Source organism: Citrus sinensis, chromosome 5, assembly GCF_022201045.2.
Source record: "Citrus sinensis cultivar Valencia sweet orange chromosome 5, DVS_A1.0, whole genome shotgun sequence".
NCBI classification, from domain to species: Eukaryota; Viridiplantae; Streptophyta; class Magnoliopsida; order Sapindales; family Rutaceae; genus Citrus; species Citrus sinensis.
The window spans coordinates 7,422,549-7,443,376 of NC_068560.1; the positions used below are offsets into that span (position 1 = coordinate 7,422,549).

General features: G+C 32.3%; 1 long non-coding RNA gene and 1 other non-coding gene across 2 annotated transcripts; both read left to right on the forward strand.

Annotated features, from left to right (window-relative positions):
- The first annotated feature begins 2,303 nt into the window (after positions 1-2,303).
- On the forward strand, positions 2,304-3,377 carry LOC127902622 (uncharacterized). Its single transcript, XR_008055051.1, has 3 exons — positions 2,304-2,447; positions 2,631-2,803; positions 2,931-3,377. It is a non-coding gene; the product is annotated as an uncharacterized LOC127902622 (long non-coding RNA).
- A 17,135-nt stretch (positions 3,378-20,512) lies between these two features.
- Positions 20,513-20,619, forward strand: LOC112498471 (small nucleolar RNA R71). Its single transcript, XR_003065782.2, has one exon. It is a non-coding gene; the product is annotated as a small nucleolar RNA R71 (small nucleolar RNA).
- Positions 20,620-20,828: the final 209 nt, after the last annotated feature.

The window sequence follows — 20,828 nt, forward strand, 5'->3', positions numbered from 1 at the left end:
AAATTAGTTTTATCTAATCGCATAGAAAATTTATTATAATGACCTTACCTAACAAAAAAAGTTAAAAAAAGACTGAACTTGTTGATATTCCATATGGTAATTAATTTGATTGAGAATGACCTTAACTTAATCAGAGACTTTTGGGATTTGTTAATAAAGAAAGATATGCTTTACGTTATCCGGTTCACACATTACATATGATCAAGGGGCTAAACATTGCTGCCTAAAAATGACAGTCGATCCGGTGCTTGGTCCGCCGATTTACACGTCCCAAAGGTACATAATACATGGTGGACAAAACAGCTATTCAGGACAATTACTATAGGTTATAGTTTGAAAGGCCAAAATTACATTGAACCCTTAACTAGGTCACTTGTGGGAACTTATGTCCGCAAAAAAAAGCGCCTCGTGATACAAGAGTTAACGTAGAACCAATCCTAGAGAGCTTTCCCAGCCAATAGGAGGCCTAGACCGACGTTCTGACCTATTGGCACGTAAGCGATGTTATCCCACGTATGGTCCTGACAAAAGCCTTCGAGAATATCGCTTCTCATAAACCCTAGTTCACCTTACCGAAAATATTCAGCTATACTGTTAGGGTTGGGTATGGATTCGGCAGGATTGGGTATATGAAAACTCAACTCAACTTGCTACTGACTGAGTTGATAAAAAATCAACCAACCTAATCAAATAAATATGTCGAACCCAAACCAGCTCAATTATCAAATTATCGGGTTGGGTTGGATTGGGTTGAGTTGATTTGATTGATTAAAATAAGAAGTAAATGAGCATTTACCCTATTCAAATATATCAATCAATTATAAATGAATGTCAATAATGAAGCAATTTTTTTATGAGATTAATTGAACTTGTTGAAATTCCATAATTTGCAAGTTTATTTAGGATGACTTAAACATGATCACACCTGTGTTAGGGGAATTTGTTAATAAAGAAAGACTTGCTTCGCTTTCTCCAGACTTTGTTAAATCTTAGAATCTGCCTATATATAGCTCGTATTTGCTAATCCAGGAATATCCATCGAAAGCTAATTTCACAAATTTCCTGCCTGCCTTTTGAGTTCATCAAATCCTTTCACCTTTTCGGAAATTCTACCATGGGCGACAATGGTACGTTTTGTGCTAATTACTGCTTTTCGAATAATCTTAGTTTGTATCATTTAAATTATCATCGTATTAATTATAGTCATTGCTACGTACAGTGTTCTTACATATATATTTTCATGTGAATTTTAGCAATATCAAGGGAGAAAAGAAGTCTTCCTCCAGCTGACTACTCACTGAAAATAGAGTCATTCAAGCTGCTATCCGAATCAACGGTTGAAAGTTTTGAATCTGGTGTTTCAAATTCGGGGGCTACAATTGGTACGCCCATCTATGCATGCCTGCCTCCAGTCTTTGTATTGCTTATAGAATTAAAAATGAATGTATTATATTACATTTGTTAATTAATATTTATAAGTTTAATTTATTAATTATTTTTGTATATGGCAAGAAATTGGTTTTCTATCCCAATGGAAAAAAGAATGATGGTGGCAAAGACCACCTTTCCCTTTACCTGAAAATAGACGACAGTAATCCCCATTCTGATGGTACTTGGAATGTTAATGTGTACTACAAATTGTTTGTGTACGATCAGCTATCGAACCAGTACTTGGTGGTTCAGGATGCTAAAGCCCCAATGAGGCGCTTTGATAGGCGCAAGGGTGAATGGGGCTTCGGCAAATTTCTTGACCTTGCAACTTTTAATGAACCTTCAAATGGGTACCTTGTTGATGAAAGTTGTGTATTTGGTGCTGAGGTCTATGTGATAAGGAGCTATGCAAGTCCAAACGAGCCTCCAAACCCAACAACAAGTATAAAGAGTATGCATGGGCACATGCAAGTAGCCATGCAAGTCATGCATGAGGTATGCATCACGTGGAAGTATGTTCTTTAAGTGAGAATATGCTTCTGAGTTTGAAGTTGATTCTTTCAAGGACTCTTCAAGGGTGCAGCAGGGAGGTTTTCCTTCGTCAAGCCGAATGGTTTTGGTGGAGAATTTAGATTTAAACTTGTTTCCTTTAAAGATTGTTATTTGCTTCGAACTTATAGTGAAGTAGTTTATTTGATATTAACTACTTTATCTTATTAACTTTGTTCTATAAATAAACTCCAAAATCGCAATAAAAGCATATGAGATTTTTAGTCAAAACTATTAGCAATTGTGGTAGTTCTCACCCTAAGAAGAACAATTCATTCACTCGTTATTTCTCGCTAAATTCTGACTGGGACCTAACACTATGTTGTTAAACCAACTGGCTCTGAGGAAATTCTTTCCTTGGTTAGTGAACCTGATGATGGAACTTATCGTTTTACCATCCCAGCATTCGGTTCTGTAGGTGATACCGTTCAGCGCTCAGGTGAATTCACTGTTGGAGAAAGAAATTGGTAAGTATGCTCCTACTTTAATTTTAATAAATGGTCACACAGATTCACCTACTGCCCACTGTTTGGACAAACCGTGAAGTTTGTATGACCATTCTTTAAAACAATAGGTCTCTGTGATTATTTTGCCAAACCTTAAGGTGTCGTTGTTCATTTTTTTAATTAATTCTATTGGGTAAAATATAGGCAACTGGTGGTTTATCCGGCAGGATCTGGAGCTGATAGAGGCAACTATCTTACTGTTTCATTAAAGCTAGCTGATTATCAAAAAGTTACACCTAAGAAACCAGTTTATGCAGAATTTAAGTTCAAAATACCCAACCAATACAGCAGGAATAGAGCTGGCGCTGAACAAACAGGTGAGTACCCGCCCTTTACCGGCATCAACTCTTTACTAGCTTCATATGTATTTGAAGCCTAGCTTATTACATAAACAAGAGCTGGCTAACGCATATTAATTATACATCGAACATTATTTTGTTGCAGTTAAGTATTTTTTCAACTCGGCAGCGGAAAAAGAGTCTTCCAAAATTTTGTCGAGGGATGATCTGTATGACACCACCAAGGGATACCTTCCAAGCAATGAAAGCCTAGTTGTCGAAGTCCAGTTTCTTGTTGTTTTAGTGATTAAGGCCAACACTTAATTCATGCATCGTCATCATGCATGATTTGCTGTGATCGCTTTGGATGAGTTCGTGAGATTTCATAAAGGGTGTTGATGTTTTTATTGAGTACTTGTTAATGATTTCCAATAAAACGCTTGTGTTGCTAGTCTATGCAAGATTGCGTTTGCTTCTGTTATTTTGTTTTGTTTCTTCACTATGCGTTTTGTTGAAAAGTGTGTTCATCAGGCAATGCCTGATTACAAATAAATTAAGATGAGAGTAATCATCTGCATGTGTTATAATAAAAATCTTTGTGTCACTTGTGCTTCCTCTGTTATTTGAATGTATTTTCATTTTAAGATGATTGATTATTTTGTGGCGCGTTCTACAAACAGTTGGTAAATCTGTCATTAACGAAAATTAAATACGCACTCTAATCTGAACAGCTTGACTTGTAGTCTCAATTTGTGATCTCATGTTTCATGATAATGCATGATTTCCTCTGATCGCTTTGGATGAGTTCATGAGACAGGGTATTGATGTTTTAATGAAGTATTTGTTGATTTCGAATAAAAAGCATGTATTCTGCTGATTTTTTTTTTTTTTTGTTTCTTGATTATACGCCTAGTTAAAAAATGTGTTCAGGCGAGGCCTAATCGATTGTAATTAAACAAAGATGCTAGTAATCATCTATGTTATCTGATAAGTCTTCTACTTCCTTTAGTACTGTGCCATGTGAACAAAATATTTGTGTCGTTAAATCTGAATTATTATGTAGATTCCAATAAAAAATTTAATCCAGCATAAGCATCAAGGATCTAGTATCATTGCTTATGCCTACTAAGTTATAAATTCATATGCATATGTCTGAATGTCAATGTGTATAAAAAAAAGTTTAAAAAACACATAAATCAAGTAATGCAACATCAAGAATTTCTATCTAAACAAAATATAATATGTAATAAACTAAGTCTTTAACTCCAATTAAAATAATAAATTACTCTTTAATACTGAATTCCAAAGATCCAAATACAAGAATAACTTATTTATCGTATAAAGAGTATTCACTACAGAAAAATGGTCTTCACTAATACTTAGCTCGTGATGCTTAATTAAAAAGTATCAGTATTTACATACATATGGTCCATTTTTCATGTTTAACATACAAGTATCACAAATTACTGATATGATAGTGTTAACAAGTTAGACATCAGAAATTTTTGACACTAAGATATCAGTAAAAAAATCAAAATAATTCTAATCTTGTCCCAATTAGAACTCGATCCCAAGACCTCTCAAAAGTCAAGCTTCTAAATTAAAAAGAGAAACAATAATATAATAAAAAATGTATATATAGAAAATAAAAAAGCCCTAAGTCGGCAAATCCCTAATTCTAATGTCAACTTCATCATCTAAACTCTCTCTCTCTCTCTCTCTGAGTCTCAGCAGCCACGTGTGCAGTCAACGAGCGTGTTGCCACTCCTTAGCTAGTCTTCCGTGAAACATCCACACTATGTGCCATCATCGAGAATTTGTGTTTTGCCTTACGGTGCGTTCGTCGTGACATGGTAGTTGTGATTCGTCATGTCAACCAGTCTCACATCCTCACGGCTGTCACTCATCAGCCAGTGGTCGTCGTCACGGTTGTCTACTGCTGTTATTTTCAAATTTCAATTTTGATTCATAATAAAGGTATAATATTAGAAAATTTATTTTAATTTATTTGATTTTCGTATCACTACTAGAAAAATGGTCTTTACTGATACTTAACTCGTGACACTTTATTAAAAAGTATCAGTATTTACATACATATGAACCATTTTCCGTGTTTAACATATAAGTATCACAAATTACTGATACCATAGTGTTTGCAAGTCAGACATCAGATATCCCTGACACTAAGCTATTAGTTAAAAAATCAAAATAATTGTAATCTTGTTCCAAATAGAATTCGAACCCAAGACCTATAGAAGTCAAGCTTTTTAAGTTAAAAGGAAAAGAAAAAACCATAATATAATACACAACAAAATGTATATATAAAAAAAACCCTAATTTCGTAAATCCCTAAATCTAATCTAGGTCAATTTCATCTTCTAAACTCTCTTTCTCTCTGAGTCTCAGCAGCCACGGTCTCTCTCTCAGCAGTCATGGTCACGGAAACAATTACATAGCCACGGTCTCTCTCTCTAGCAAGTCGTCACTCACCCAGTTTTTTGTCAGCTAGTGCATCGTGACCGTCAGCCTGTGTGCAGTCTGCCAGCGCATCGCCACTCTTTAGGTAGTCTTCGGCGAAGCATCCACACTGCGTGCCGTCATCGTCGATTTGTGCTTTCCTCACTATGTGTTCGTCCTGTCATGGCAGTTCTCACTCATCAGCTTCAGCTAGTCTCGCATCCTCACAGTCATCACTCGTCAGCCGGGGGTCGTCGTTGTAGTCGTCACAGACACGGTCATCTGCTACTGTTATTTTCAAATTTCAATTTTCGTTCATAATAAAGGTATAATAGTAGAAAAATTATTTTAATTTATTTGATTTTTGTATTAATGTATTTGATTGAAATCGAATACTTGGTTAAAAAAAAATTTGAAATTTTTTCAGTTATGTATTTGATATCATTCTTGTTTAAGAGCATGCATTTCAGTAGTTGATTTCATTTAGTCTGTGTTCTTTTTGGTTGCTTTATTTGATAGAGCAGAGCAAAAGGCTTTTGAAACCTCAGCTTCCTTTTTTTTTTAATCTTTTATGGCGAAAGTAGGGTAGGAATAGTATGAAAACATGTTTTGCTTTCTTCTTGGATGGCTAGCTTGGCTTGCCATGGGAGAGTGGGAAGCTGATTTATATCATATTAATTACATCACATGGTTATATAATAAAAGTTATATTTTTTTAGGAATGTGTATTTGTGTCATATTTTGAGCAAAACATTTACTTGTTCAAATAGGGACTCGTAGTATACCGGCCTTGATGGGAGCTGTGGATATTTCATGGTCAATGGGGATGATTGGCTATTCAAGTATTGAATATTGCTTTAGTGGTAGTTAGATCTTTCTATTCTGTCTTTTATTTTATTTAATAGTGTTTATATAATGAATAAACAGTTCTTTGACTAAAAAGTTGTTGGTAGCATCATGGACCCAATTTGTGAGTATATCATTTCTCCTAACTTGCAAATATTTGTTCATTAGCAGTATTTATTTGGGAATATTTTGTACCTATAACGATATGTAATGTTCTGGATTCTATTTACCTTTTGAGGACCTTAGAATGATTATGTATGTCAAATTCTCTGTTAGATTTGTTCCTTGATTTACTAGTGTTAGATTTATTTTGCATTCTAGTTATTCTCACATGGCTTTGACTTTCCTTTATTATTGTACTTTCTTTCCCTTTTCTTTTGGAATAAATTTCTTCGATTAATGGGGGCCCTAAAAAAGTTTATACTAAAACCTTTATTCTGCCAAGTTATAATTTGCTAGGACATATGGAGTGAAATATATCTCGGAAGAAATTGTAAAGTGGATAGTTTTAGATGCATGCTCAGATGTGGGGAGAGTTCTCTTGTCAATGATGAATTATACTATGTATTAGATGTACTATTGTAGCATGTCCTTTTAGGTCATATATTAGCAAGCCTCTTGTATCATAATAGCAGGGCGTTACCACGTTAGTCAAATTACATGCTTGGTTTAACAGGTACTTTAATGCATTAAAAAAATATATTTGTCATTCAAGTTTATCCATGAAGCTTAGGAGTATTCATGCACATTTATGAAGTTTACGTATTTAGTCTCTATACTTTTTTTTTGGGTTAAATTTGAAACAGGATTTAAAAATTTCTATTCTATAAATGTGCAGTAAAATTCTTTAGCAAACTACGGATGAAGTCAAAATAAATCCTTTCTAGCTAGCATGTGTTGACTTTTATAAAACTTGCATTTTGTCTTATCTCCCATGGGGAGGAGCTGAACTCATTCAGGTAATGCTTTATTTAATCATTGCTTGATGGTTTATTTAAATATAACATATATGTTTTATTGTCTTATATTCTGTATCTGTATTTTGGATTTGGAATTTCTATTAATGGACTTCACCTCTCTACCATAAAATGAGAATATATTAATACTCTTATGGCTATTTTGAGAGACAAACATAAAGAATCATCACCTTGGCAAAAATAAGCTCCATCCTTTTTAAATAATCGGCAGTGCATCGTGTCTAAGTGAATGATTGAGAGATCTCTATATATAATTGATCTAGTGATCTTTCTTCAATCTTTCCTTTTGGTTTCTTTATCTCAATGACCTTAAGCCTTTTTGTATTGCTTTACCTCTATAACTGAATATGTTTAGTTTTCTATTTGCTGAAGTGAAGTTTCTAGGAGGTTGATGTTGTATTTTGACTCATGATTGTTATCATTGTGTCTTGAAGATTTGATAGGAAATTGAAAAGTATTGCAAGAGTTTGGTACTATACCTTTTTCATTTTTTGGCTTAGGGATACTTATTTAATTCATTAGTGATAGCCTAAGAATACTTAAGATAAAAAGGATTAATATCAATTCTAAGCTTTTTTAGGATCTTTGGTAACTACTGTCAAGTGGTACTATTTATTAGTATGTTATTGCTTTTTATAATTTCTAGAAAATGTCAAGTGTTTGGTTACAAATTATTGTTTAGTTTTGAGGTTAGTAATATATACTTGTTAGTAATTGGAGTTGATGTTGAATGTTATGAATACACTATTAATGATCTTTCGTATGTGTAGGCCGCATTTGTTGTCAAGTTATTTGTAGCATTCAATAATCATGTAATGTACGAGTATATTTTTGCTTGTAAATGTCCGACACTTAATTTGTGTAGCAAACTAATTAATTCTATATGTTACACTTATAGGTGGGAAAACAATGAAGTTCAAGGTGTAGAGGCAATAAGGAGAATTTTGTTGCAAACTAAATACTTGTATTTTTTTTTCAATCTGAATATCTACTTGTGGGCATTTCAAACTATATTTGAGATACTCTAAATTTGTATGTTTCTTTTAGTACTTGTTTTAATTTGTATTTGGTATAATTGTGACATATTAATAATATTTCAATATGAAATGAAAGATTTTGTAATATAAATTAAGTTTTTTAAATTTTATGGCGCCTTTTAATTTTACCAATAAATCAATAGCAATGATCCAATTCAAATTTTTATTTTTTAAATAAATTAAACAGTGATATCATGGTAACAATAATTATAGACACTAATATAATATCAACAACTACTAATACTATGGTGTCATAATATTAGTGATACTGTAGTAATAGTAATTTCTGACACCACTTACAAGTGTCACTATTTTTCTAACTCCCAGATTACTGACACAATTAACGAGTGTCACTGAAAGTAATTACTGACACTATTCTAATGTCAATAACGACCATTTTTCTAGTAGTGTATTAATGTATTGGATTGAAATCGGCTACTTGGTTAAAAAAATTTTGAAATTTTTTTCATTTGTGTATTTGATATCATTCTTGTTTAAGAAGCACGCATTTTAGTAATTGATTTCATTTAGTCCCGTGTTCTTTTTGGCTGCTTTATATGGCAGAGAAGAGCAGAAGGCTTTTGAAAGCTTAATATTTTTTTTAATGTGGGAAAATAGGGTAAGAATAGTATTAACACATGTTTTGCTTTCTTCTTGGATGGCTGGGCTTGGCTTGCCATGGGAGAATGGGAGGTTGGCTTATATCATATTAATTACATTTTTATATAATAAAAGTTTTGTCTTTTTAGGAATGTGTATTTGTGTCATTTTTTGGGCAGAACATTTACTAGTTTCAAATCGGGACTTGTAATATATTGGCCTTGATGGAAATGGGGATATTTCATGGCCAATGGAGATGGTTGGCTATTTAAGTATTGAATGTTGCTTTAATGGTTGTTGGATCTTTCTATTCTGTCTTTTTTTGTTTTGTTTTATTTACTAGTGTTTATATAATGAATAATCAACTGTTCTTTGACTAGAAAGTTGTTGGTAGCATCATGGGCCCAATTTGTGAGTATATCATTTCTTCTAACTTGGAAATATTTGTGCATTAGCAGTATTTATTTGGGAATATTTTTGTGCCTATAACAATCTGTAATGTTTCTGGATTCTATTTACCTTTTACGGGCTTTGGAATGATTATGTTTGTCAATTTCTCTGTTAGATTTGTTCCTTGATTTACCAGTGTTAGATTTGTTCCTTGATTCTAGTTGTACTCATGTAGCTTGGACTTTCCTTTACTATTGTACTCTCTTTTTCTTTTCTTTTCGAATAAATTTCTTCGATTAATCGGGGCCCTAAAAACGTTTATACTAAAAACTTTATTCTGCCAAGTTATAATTTGCTACGACATATGGAGTGAAATATTTCTTGGAAAAAGTTAAAGTGGATAGTTTGAGATGTATGCTCAGATGTTTGGAGAGTATTCTTGTTGATGATGTATTATACTATACATTAGATTTACTATTGTAACATGTCCTTTTAGGTCATAGATTAATAATGGAGGTTTGTAAGCAAGCCTCTTGTATGATGCTAACAGGGCATTACCACCTAGGTTAGATTACATTCTTGGTTGGAGTTTATGTATGTAGTCTTTATACTCTTTTTTTTTGGGTTAAATTTCAGACATAATTTAAAATTTTAATCTTAATAATTTTTCTATTCTATAAATGCGTAGCAAAATTTTTCAGCAAACTATGGAAGAAGTCAAAAGAAATCCTTCCTAGCTAGCACCTGTTGACTTTTATAGAACTGGCATTTTGTCTTGTCTTCCATGGGGAGGAGCTGAACTATTGGAGGTAATGCTTAATTTAATTATTGCCTGATGGTTTATTAAAAATATAGCATATTTATTTTATTGTCTTATATTCTTTATCTGTATTTTGGATTTGGAATTTCTATTAATGGACTTCACCTCCCTACCTATAAAATGAGAATATAATTATACTTTTGTAGCTATCACTACAAGAATTAAGGCCTTTAGCAACAACTTTTTTAGCAACAAAATTGTCTTTGTTGCCTTAAATGTGTTATGGCAACATAAAAAATACTTTGTTGCCAAATACTTAAGAAATAAATTAATAGTTAATTAACATTTTTAGCGACAAATATTTCATCGCTAAAGACATACATTAGCAACGAATTAGCTTTTTGTTGTTGAAAGTTTTAGTGCGAAACTAAATATTACTGACTAACACATAACTGCTAATACCAGTAGATGGAGTAGGGTTGCAGAAGTGAACCGATAGGGTAGATAAATACTAGATATCATTTTAGAACCGATCAAGCTAATGTGATTAGGTTACGCTCTAATCGAAGCATGATTAGATGTGGTTCTAATCCAAACAACTCAATGAGATTTTGATAATGCATTAAGTTCGATTAGATGAAGCACCAGTCCAAATGACTCTACAAAGTAGATTTTGATTAATAATACCAAAAGGAATGTTAAAAAGGGGGTTTTATTAATAAAAAATTATGAATAATAATAAGATCTCCCTATTTATAATAGGGTAAACATACTCCCCAAGTTACCTTAGAAGGAAATTAAATCACAATTATACTAAAAATAAAAGAGTAAAGTGCATACATAATTTATTCCAATTAACAAATAAAATATTGAAAGACCTAAAATAACAAAATTCTAAAACTTAAAATAACATACTACGTTAAATCACTACTAAAAGAATGGTCTTTGTTGACATTAAAATATTGTCAGTAATTACTTTTAGTGACACTTGTTAATTGTGTCAGTAATCTGACAGTCAGAAAATTAGTAACACTTGTTTGTGGTGTCAGTGATTACTCTTACTACAGTATCATTAATATTATGACACCATAGTATTGGTAATTGTTGATATTATATTAGTGTCTACGATTACTGTTACATTAGGAACACTGTTTAATTTATTTAAAAACAAAAATTTGAATTGGCTCTTTGCCTATTGATTTATTGGTAAAATAAAAAGGCACCATAAGATAACAAAAAAACTCGATGTACTCGATTTATATTACAAAATCTTTCATTTCAAGTTTAGATATTATTAATATATATTACAATTGTACCAAATACAAATTATCTAGTTTGCAACAAAATTCACAATATCTCAAATATAGTTTGAAATGCACACAAGTAGATATTTAGATTGAAAAAAAAACACAAGTATCTAGTTTGCAACAAAATTCTCCTCATTGCCTATACACCTTGAACTTCATTGTTTTCCCACCTATAACTGTAACATATAGATTTAATTAGCATGCTGCACAAATTAAGTCTTGGATATTTATAAGCAAAAATATACTCATACATTACATGATTATTGTATGCTACAAATAACTCGGCAACATATGCGGCCCACACATAAAAAAGTTACGAAAGATCATCAATAGGGTACTCATCACATCCAACATCAAATCCAACTACTAACAAGTTAGTATATATTACAAACTTCAAAGCTAAAACAATAATCTATAACCAATTACTTGACATTTTCTATAATTTACAATAACAATAACATGGTAATAAACAGTATCAGCACACTTAACAATAATTACCAAAGATCCTAAAAAGCTTAGAATTGATATTAATCCTTTTTATCTTAAGTATTCTTAGACTATCACTAATGAATTAAATAAGTATCCATAAGCCAAAAAAGGGAAAAGGTATGGTACCATACTCTTGCAACATTTTGTAATTTCCTATCAAATCTTCAAGACATAATTATAACAATCTAGAGCCAAAATACAACATCACCTTTCTAGAAACTTCACTTCAGCATAAAGAAAACTAAAGATATTCAGTTATTGAGGTAAAGCAATAAAAAAAGGCTTAAGGTCATTGAGATAAAGAAACCAAAAGGAAAGATTGAAGAAAGATCACTAGATCAATATATAGAGATCTCTCAATCATTCATTTAGGCATGATGCAGTGTCAATTATTTATAAAGGGTGGAGCTTATTTTTGCCAAGGTGATGATTCTTTATGTTTGTCTCTCAAAATACACTACAACAATAATGACCTTTTGAAACAACAAGGGTTTGTTGCTCAAAGTAAGGATTTTGTTGCCTTAGATTGTTGCAATAAAAATACGTTTGTCATTAAGGTCGTCGGCCTAGCACTGTCGCGCTCTATATTCAGCAACAAAACAAAAGTTTTCTTTCCTTAAACATCTTTTTCCAACAAAATAAATTCGTAGTAAAAGAGTGTCCAGCTAGTTTACGAAATTTTTTTGCAACAAACTCTTTTGTTGCCCTTGCATTAAATGTTTTTTACAACAATATTATTTTTTTGCTAAGAAATAGAATAAATAATTTTACTACAAAACAATTGTGTAGAAATAAACATTTTTCAACAAAATTATTATATCAAAAAATTTTAAATTAAATAAAATGATAATTAATACCATTATAAGAAAAAAGAAATTAGTTAATTCAAAAGAATTATTATTGATGACAATTGCATTATAATTATTACAAGATGCAATATCTATTTTCTTAAATTACAAATGAATATAACTTTATTGATTTCTTCATCTCATGGTGTGATTGAACTTTAATATTTCCCACAAAAAAAACACAAACAATAATTAGTTAACTTGTAAAATGTAATAATCATGTAATATTGTAATGAAAAAAAGATAAATAAAAAATACACCATATTGAAGAAAAATAGAAGAGATAAGAAGATAGAGATTGAGTTAGAGAATGAAAGAATGAGAATTATACATTAGAGACGAGGGAATGAAAGTTAAAGAAACTTATAGATGAGAGAATTTAGAATAAAAATTAGAGAATGAAAGAAGGAAAGAATAAAAGAGTGAAATAAATAAAGTGTATGAGATACAAATAGAGAGATGGAGTTTTTAGCGACAAAACTTATTTTTGGCGGAAAACCACACACCTTTTAAATTTTGGCGGAAATAAAATGATTTAAATCTTTAATCTTTGACTTTTAGTGAAAAAATTAGAATTTGTTGCTATAAATACACATTTAGCAACAAAACTCAAAGTTTGTCACAAAAAGTCAAGTTAAATCTTTAAATTTAGAATTTTAACTACATAGATTTGGCAACAAATTATTTTTTATCGCCATTGGTCACTCTCTCGTGACAAAACTATTTGCCGACGAAGATTCTGTCACTAACGATTCTGTCACTAAATCTTTAAATTAGAAGTGATTGATGTAACCATTATTTTAGGATTTTTAAAAATTTTTCATTTTAGGTCTTTTGATATTTTTTATTTTAATTAGAGTTAGTTATGATCATTTTATTTCCAGTATAATTGTGATTTAGGTGGTGCTTGTTATTTTGTCTGAAATCTAAATAGACCTGAATCAGTCTAAATTCTGAATAGAGCTGAATGTCTGAATATGAATGATATGTTTTTTTTTTCTGAATAGCTAAAAATAAATATTAAGTTGTTTGCTTTTTTAACTTAAAAAATCTGAAAACTAATATTTTTACATTTATGCCCTTACAAATTAAATGTTAAACAAATAATAAACATCTCAAAGAATATAAATAAGGTAATAAATTATCATAACATAAATCATATTCAATTGAGTACAACTCTTTAATATTTTATAATATATATACTCTAGCACTATTTATTATCACAAGTTATATACAGATGGGTAATAATGCTATTTATTAAATTTTATCTAGCATGAAAATTAATTAATTAGATAGGGATATTTTAGAAAGTATCTTTTAATGATAGCATTCAAACTTTTTAGATCAAGTAAAAAGCTAAAACAATTAGCTTAATAACTTAATAATTTAATAACTTAACTACTGAAAATCTTTATTAAGTTGAAAAAAACAAACATACTTAATGACTTAACTGATTAAAATTAAGTCAGTTAAGTCATTAAGTCAAAAAAACAACCCTTAGTTTCCCTTTTAAGGTAATTTGATCAAGTAAATAGTTTTATCCTATTATAAAAAAAGAGATCTTGTTATTGTTTCCATAACCTTTGATTAATAAAAAGCACTCTTTTAACATGTTATCGAAATCACATTGATCTTTGTTTTCTCTTGTTTTGTTTCTCTATTCTTTTTCTCTAATGACGACCTCTTCTTTCTTTTTGTTTGTGCTCCTTTTCTATCTTAGAATTAGGGCAACAAAAAATCTAGGGTGAGGATCTTCCAATTTAGGAAACTCCAAATCGCAAACTTCAAAGTATCTTGCGTAAAACCTTCTTTGTCCATGCTCCAAGATTGCTATAGCAACGGTGCTACAACAACAACTTCAGCATTTGCACTGTTCCAGACTTGTTTTAATTCTTCTCTAATCAAGTTCTTTCCTTATCTTTACTAACCTATTGCAGCCACATTCCTTCCTTGAAATTTGAGCTTTCGGTCACCTACAATTATGCATATAATCTAAGTACACAATTTATTCTAAATCAAACAAAACCTATTAAAAGTAAATTAAAATGAATGTTTATGCAAAACATTACAAAAATGCAATAAAAACATGTCATTTACTCTCTAAGTAATCATGATTTAAGTCTAAAAGTGTCATGATAACTCTCATTTCATAAAGTTATCACACCCCCAAACTTAAACCATTACTTGTCCTCAAGTATTGACAATAACACACACACTTCAATCACATAATCATACCACAAATAACTTAACTCTGCTATCAAATTTGCATGGAATCTTCAACCCTCAGATCACACTCTTAATTATGCAAAATTGCTATAGCAGTTTAATTTTAGACTTAGGCCTCATTTTGTCCAAATTGTGTGTGTACACTTTGATCAAGTGCAGACGTATTGCAGCATTGCATGGACATTACATATACTTCAGAGATAAAACAAAAGTATATTCGCATATGGGGGAGAAGTAGTCATAAATAGTCTCAAAATATGCTATAGCAATTTTTTTTTGTCACTTCAAATTCTCTTCAATGTATCATTGAGTTTTTATATGAATGTCTATCACTTGTAATGATGACATCCAATTACACAGCCAATGTACAGATCAGAGTTGTTGTAGCATTAATCTTATCTAAAGATATCTTTTAACTCAAGGTTGATCATGGGGCTCATGAACAGACCTGGCTATTCAATATCTTAGACAGACGGCTTCCTTTTTTTTTATATTCTAAAAACTAAAGATCAGGTTGTGGAGAAGTTTAAAGCTTGGAAAGCACTGGTAGAAAACCAAACTGGTAGGAAGCAAAAGACCTTAAGAACAGATAATGGCCTAGAGTTTTGCAACTGGGAGTTTGAGACTTTTTGTCAAAAGCATGGCATTTTGAGACATAAAACAGTCATAATCACCCCTCAGCAAAATGACTTAGCTGAGAGTTATAGTAGACAAAACAAGATGCATGCTTATCAACTCAAAGCTTCCAAAATGTTTCTGGGCAGAAGCAATCAGTACAACTTGTTATTTGGTTAATAGAAGCCCATCAGCAGTTGTTGGGTATAAATTCAAATGCTATTGGTGTCAATGTGCAAGTGTACACAATAAGTAATATAATGATGAGTATTCAAGATCGTCTACACAGGGATTGATGTTATCAGACTTGCTACTGGAATCTTAACAGTTTAGACTTTGTTTTAAATTAAAATAAAACAATTAATGAAACAAATATACTAATTACAATAAAAATTCAATAAATAAAATGCAACAAAGTAAATTATCACGTCTAACTCAAGGATAAAACCAATGGGAATATAAAGTAGTTGAGTGATTAAACTCTTTTAATGATTTTGACTATGTTTCTAATGTTTGGCTCGGTTGATACAACATTTGTTACAATACTGGGCAGAATCTTTATGTATCCTCAACTGTTGCATGTTGGATATCTTATATCTATATGTAACCTAACAGTGATCAGTTGTTATGCCAATATAAGATATATCGTTACACACCTAAGTTCTATTTACGTACAAGGTGAATCCCTATATCTAGTTCATCACTAATTTTAGATTAAGTATGGCCCTTTTGGGATCAAGTAAAATTTAATCCAGGAAACCCAATCTAAAATCAAGTATTGCTCTGATATGTTCCACTAAGATAGATCATTTTGTGGCTCTTTCCTAACTTGTATCATTAAATGGCCGATCAACTGAAATAATGAGTAAAAAATAAATATTATAAAAATAAAATGCTACAGCAAACATGCAGCAACACATATTTTCAGTCAATAAACCATCAAGATTGTTTATCACTCAACTACAAATAAATTTAGTTCATGATTTGCAAAAGAAAAATGAAGAGCAAGGTTCGGCCATGAAACACATCCCCATGAATAAATAGAAAACAAGAGAATAATAAGAAGGACTGAGCTCCCAATTGATTTCTACAAATTTTCCACTTGTGCAGCCCTTAATCTCTCTCGTAAATTCTGCTTTTCTTGTGTTTCTTTGTGGTGTTTCTCTTTGGGTGACGACCCTCCCTTTTCCTTATGATGTGTGCTCCTTTAATAGTTGAAAATTAGGATAAATGGAAGCCTAGGTCGTGTGTCTTCCAGATTAGAAAATTACAGATCGCAATATTCTGCAAAATTTTCTCTCTCATTGTTCCAGGATTACTACAACAATGGCAACGGTTGTTACAGCAATGATTGCTGCAGCAACGACTACAACAACTGTACTGTTCCAGATTTACATGTCAGAGCTGCTGCAGCAACACATCCAGGATGCTATATGTAGGTCTTACCTTTGGACGCCTTTGACTGAAGGCTGAACATAGGGCTCATGAACAGACCATGTTACTCAGTGGACCTCCTTATTTTTCATTCCTTCATCACCATTTGTTTTGTTTTTTTTTATATATAATTGCTACAGCATTGCTCATAACTCTTGTTGCCTTTGGACTCAAGTCTGCAGATTGGGTGCATACTCAACCCTGGTTACTCAACAACTTAAACCATTGGAGTAGAATTTATTTCATAACAGGCACAATTCAACAAAAAGTTTCCCCAAAACTTGAGATATTTTCTACTCTTTTTTTTTCCTGGCTCTGCTATAACATACTCAAGAAACTCAATCAAAGTTTAAGTGTTTTGACAAAATTTCAACCTCATCTATAAACTATCCCTACTTAGCATTCTCATAAATATTGAAAAACACTCAATTTATCTTAATTAGGTTTTCAAATCCATACACAAATATTAGATAACAGAGCTTCACACAACACACAACACACAACACAAGCATAAACACATGCACTCACAAACACAATACATAATAACACAACCCCCCCATACTTGAGAGGTGTTGTGTCCTCACAAGCACACAAATTAAAAGCAAAACGAACATGCATGCATTAACAAGCAAGAAATGAAACTTGATCAGTAAAAACCAAATAAATAAAAGAAAAGTTGAAAATGTTAGAGAAAATAAAAACGAGCTGGCAGGAGATACTCCCCTAGTGTTGGATCTTTTGCTGCAATAGTTGCTAGAAACTGTTCACTTCTTCTTACATGCACTTTGTAAGTGTTCTTTGGGTAAACCTAGTGTGGCAGCTGGTTTTGCTGACTTGGAGTTGGAAAAGACAATGCAGTAAATCCCTAATTTATAGGAGGTGATAAGATAGAAAAAGGAAGGTGGTTAGTGTGATAAATTAGAAATAATAATTGAAATTTAAAACACATCCAATTTATAAAAGGACAGGATATTTTTCATAGGTATTTAAGGATTGCATAATCCTTCCTTATCTATAACTATGATCTGCTAACGCCATCATGAAAAATTACTCCAACAGTAAAAAATGTGTGCTCCTTTTATAATTGAAAATTAGGATAAACGGAAGCCTAGGTCGCGTGTCTTCCAGATTAGAAAATTGTAGATCGTAATATTTTGTAAAATTTTCTCTCTCATTGTTCCAGGATTACTACAACAATGGCAATGGTTGTTACAGCAATGATTGCTGCAGCAACGACTACAACAATTACACTGTTCCAGATTTGTTTCAATTCTTCTGTAGTCAAGTTCTTTTCCATCTTTTGCAAGCCTATTGCATGAGCATTCCTTCCTTGAAATTTGAGCTTCCGGTCACCTACAATTATGCATATGATTTAAGCACACAATTTATTCTAAATCAAACAAAATTTATGAGGAATAAACTAAAATGAATGATTATGCAAAATATACAAAAATGCAATGAAAACACATCATTTACTCTCTAAGTAGTATTGATTTAAGTTTAAAAGTCCTCAAGTAATGACAACAACACTAATACTTCAATCACACGATCATGCAACAATTAACTTAGCTCTGTCATCAAATTTGCGAGGATTCTTCAACCCTCAGATCACACTCTTAGTCATACAAAATTGCCGTAGTAGTTCAAGTTTTAGACTTAGGCCTCATTCTGTCCAAAGTGTGTGTGCACCACTTTGATCAAATTCCAGAGGTGTTACAACATTACACAGACTTTGCCCAATTTTTTTTTTACTTGCTTCAATTTAATGCAAAGACATAAAAATTAGATGCACACTTAAAATAAATAAAAGAAAAATTAAATAATTTAAAAACTAAATTCAATGCCTTAAAAACTTAAAACAACTTCCCTTCATTCTCGGCCCATTAATCTTGAATTCTTGTTGTCCTAGAGTGATTTCCCTTTGCTGGATTTGCTTGTCAAGTTTGAAGGGTTGCTTCTTTCATAACCATGCTATTTTAGTTGCTCCACGATCTTCATCATCAAGTTCTTTAAATGTTACAACATTGATTTCTTTCTTATTACAGCAACTGTGTAATCTCTCTGCTACAACAAAGTCCACAACACTGATAAAATTACAGTCTTCAACCTCATCGAGACTCTTTATAGTATCCAGTACATTGAATGTAACTTGCTGATCATTCACCTGCATAGTCAATTCTCCTTTCTGCACGTCAATTAGAGTCTTTCCCGTGGCTAAGAAGGGTTTTCCTAGAATAATTGGCACTTCTTTGTCTGCATCAAAGTCTAATACAATGAAATCCACCGGAAAAATAAATTTATCCACCTTCACCAACACATCTTTAATCTTCCCTTCTGGAGCAAGTTGTAAAGTCACTGTTGTTGGTCGACACTCACCAACTCCGAATTGCTTAAACACTGATAAAGGCATAAGATTGATGCTGGCCCCCAGATCACAAAGTACTTTACCACTGTATTTAGTGCCTATGGAGTATGAGATTGTGAAGCTTCCTCGTTCATTCATCTTCTGCGGTATCTTACTCTGAAACATTCGGCTGCACTCTTGTGTTAGAGCAATTGTTTCAAATTCTCCAAGTCTTCTTTTTTTTATCAAAATATCTTTAAAAAATTTTGCATAACTCGGCATTTGCTCTAAAGTTTCCACAAAAGGGATATTGATATGTAGCTGTTTCAGCACTCCCAAGATTTTACTGAACTGCTTGTCTTGTTGTTGTCTTTGGAGCCTTTGAGGAAAGGTTGGTGGATGCCTAAACTGTTATGCTACAGTAAGTTGTGCAGACTGCTTCTCTTTCGCTATGTTCTCGGTTGGTGTTGCAGCCTTGTTATCTACAGCTGTTAAATCATCATTTTCGGCAGATGTGTACCTTGGCTGTTCGTGCCAGTGTGTTGTGAAGTGGAGGATTGTGACTCTTCTTGAATTTGAGTTTTTCTCTAGGTTGAAGTGGACTCAACTCTTTTTTTTGGTACACCAACTGTTCTATGAACATCCTTGTCAGATCTTAAGTTAATCACTTTGCAGTGCTCTTTCCCTTCTCTTCTTGGGTCTTCTGTGTTACTGGGTAAACTGCCCTGAGGTCTGTTGCTTAATGCTGTAGCAAGATGTCCAATTTGATTTTATAGGTTTCTCAAAGATGCTGTATGACTTTGGACAACCGCTTCATTCTTCACAATATAATCCTTAATTAAAGCTTCAAGGGAGCTGAGTTGATCATTGTTGATGCTTCTTTACCCTTGATTTTGCTAATAAAATCTAGGTGGTTGAGCAGGTTTATTATGTTCATTGGGTGCTACAACAGTCTAGTTCTGATAAATCCATGAAAAATTCAAGTGCTGTCTCCATCCAGGGTTGTAAGTATTGGAAGATGGATTATTCTGGGTTTGTGGTTGAAGTTGCCCACATAATTTACTGATGCTAGATTTCCTGGGAAGTTGTCAAATACATACTCCTCTCCACAATACACACAAGATAATTCAGCAACTTGCTTTACTGCTGCAGGAGCAGTGGTGATCATGTTGGTCAATGATATTACTTGGGCTGATAATGTTGTAATTGCATCTACGTTATGTACCCCTGCTGCTCCTCTTGCTGTAGTTTGTTTGGTTGATGGCCACTGATAGTTGTTGTTAGCAATTCTCTCTAAAATTTCAATGGCTTTAGTGTATGATTTAGATAATAGAACTCCATTTGCTGAAGAATCGACCATCAATCTAGTGCTTGGATTCAACCAATTGTAGAAGGTTTCTAGCTGTATGCAATAGGAAATGCCATGATAAGGACATCTTTTGAGCAACTCCTTAAATCTTTCCCAAGCCTTATACAAGCTCTCATCTTCAAGTTGATGAAAATGGGTGATCTCATTCCGCAATTTTGCATTCTTGGTTGGTGGAAAATATTTCATCAAGAATTTGTCAGCCAAGTCATTCCATGTAGTGTTGGAATCAGACGGTAAAGAATTCAACCATGCTCTTGCTCAATCTTAAAGTATCATATAATACTTCATCAATTTTAAAAGCATCACTCACCTCCAAAAATAACTTAAGATAGAGATGGGGATCTTCATATGGCAGTCCATTAAAT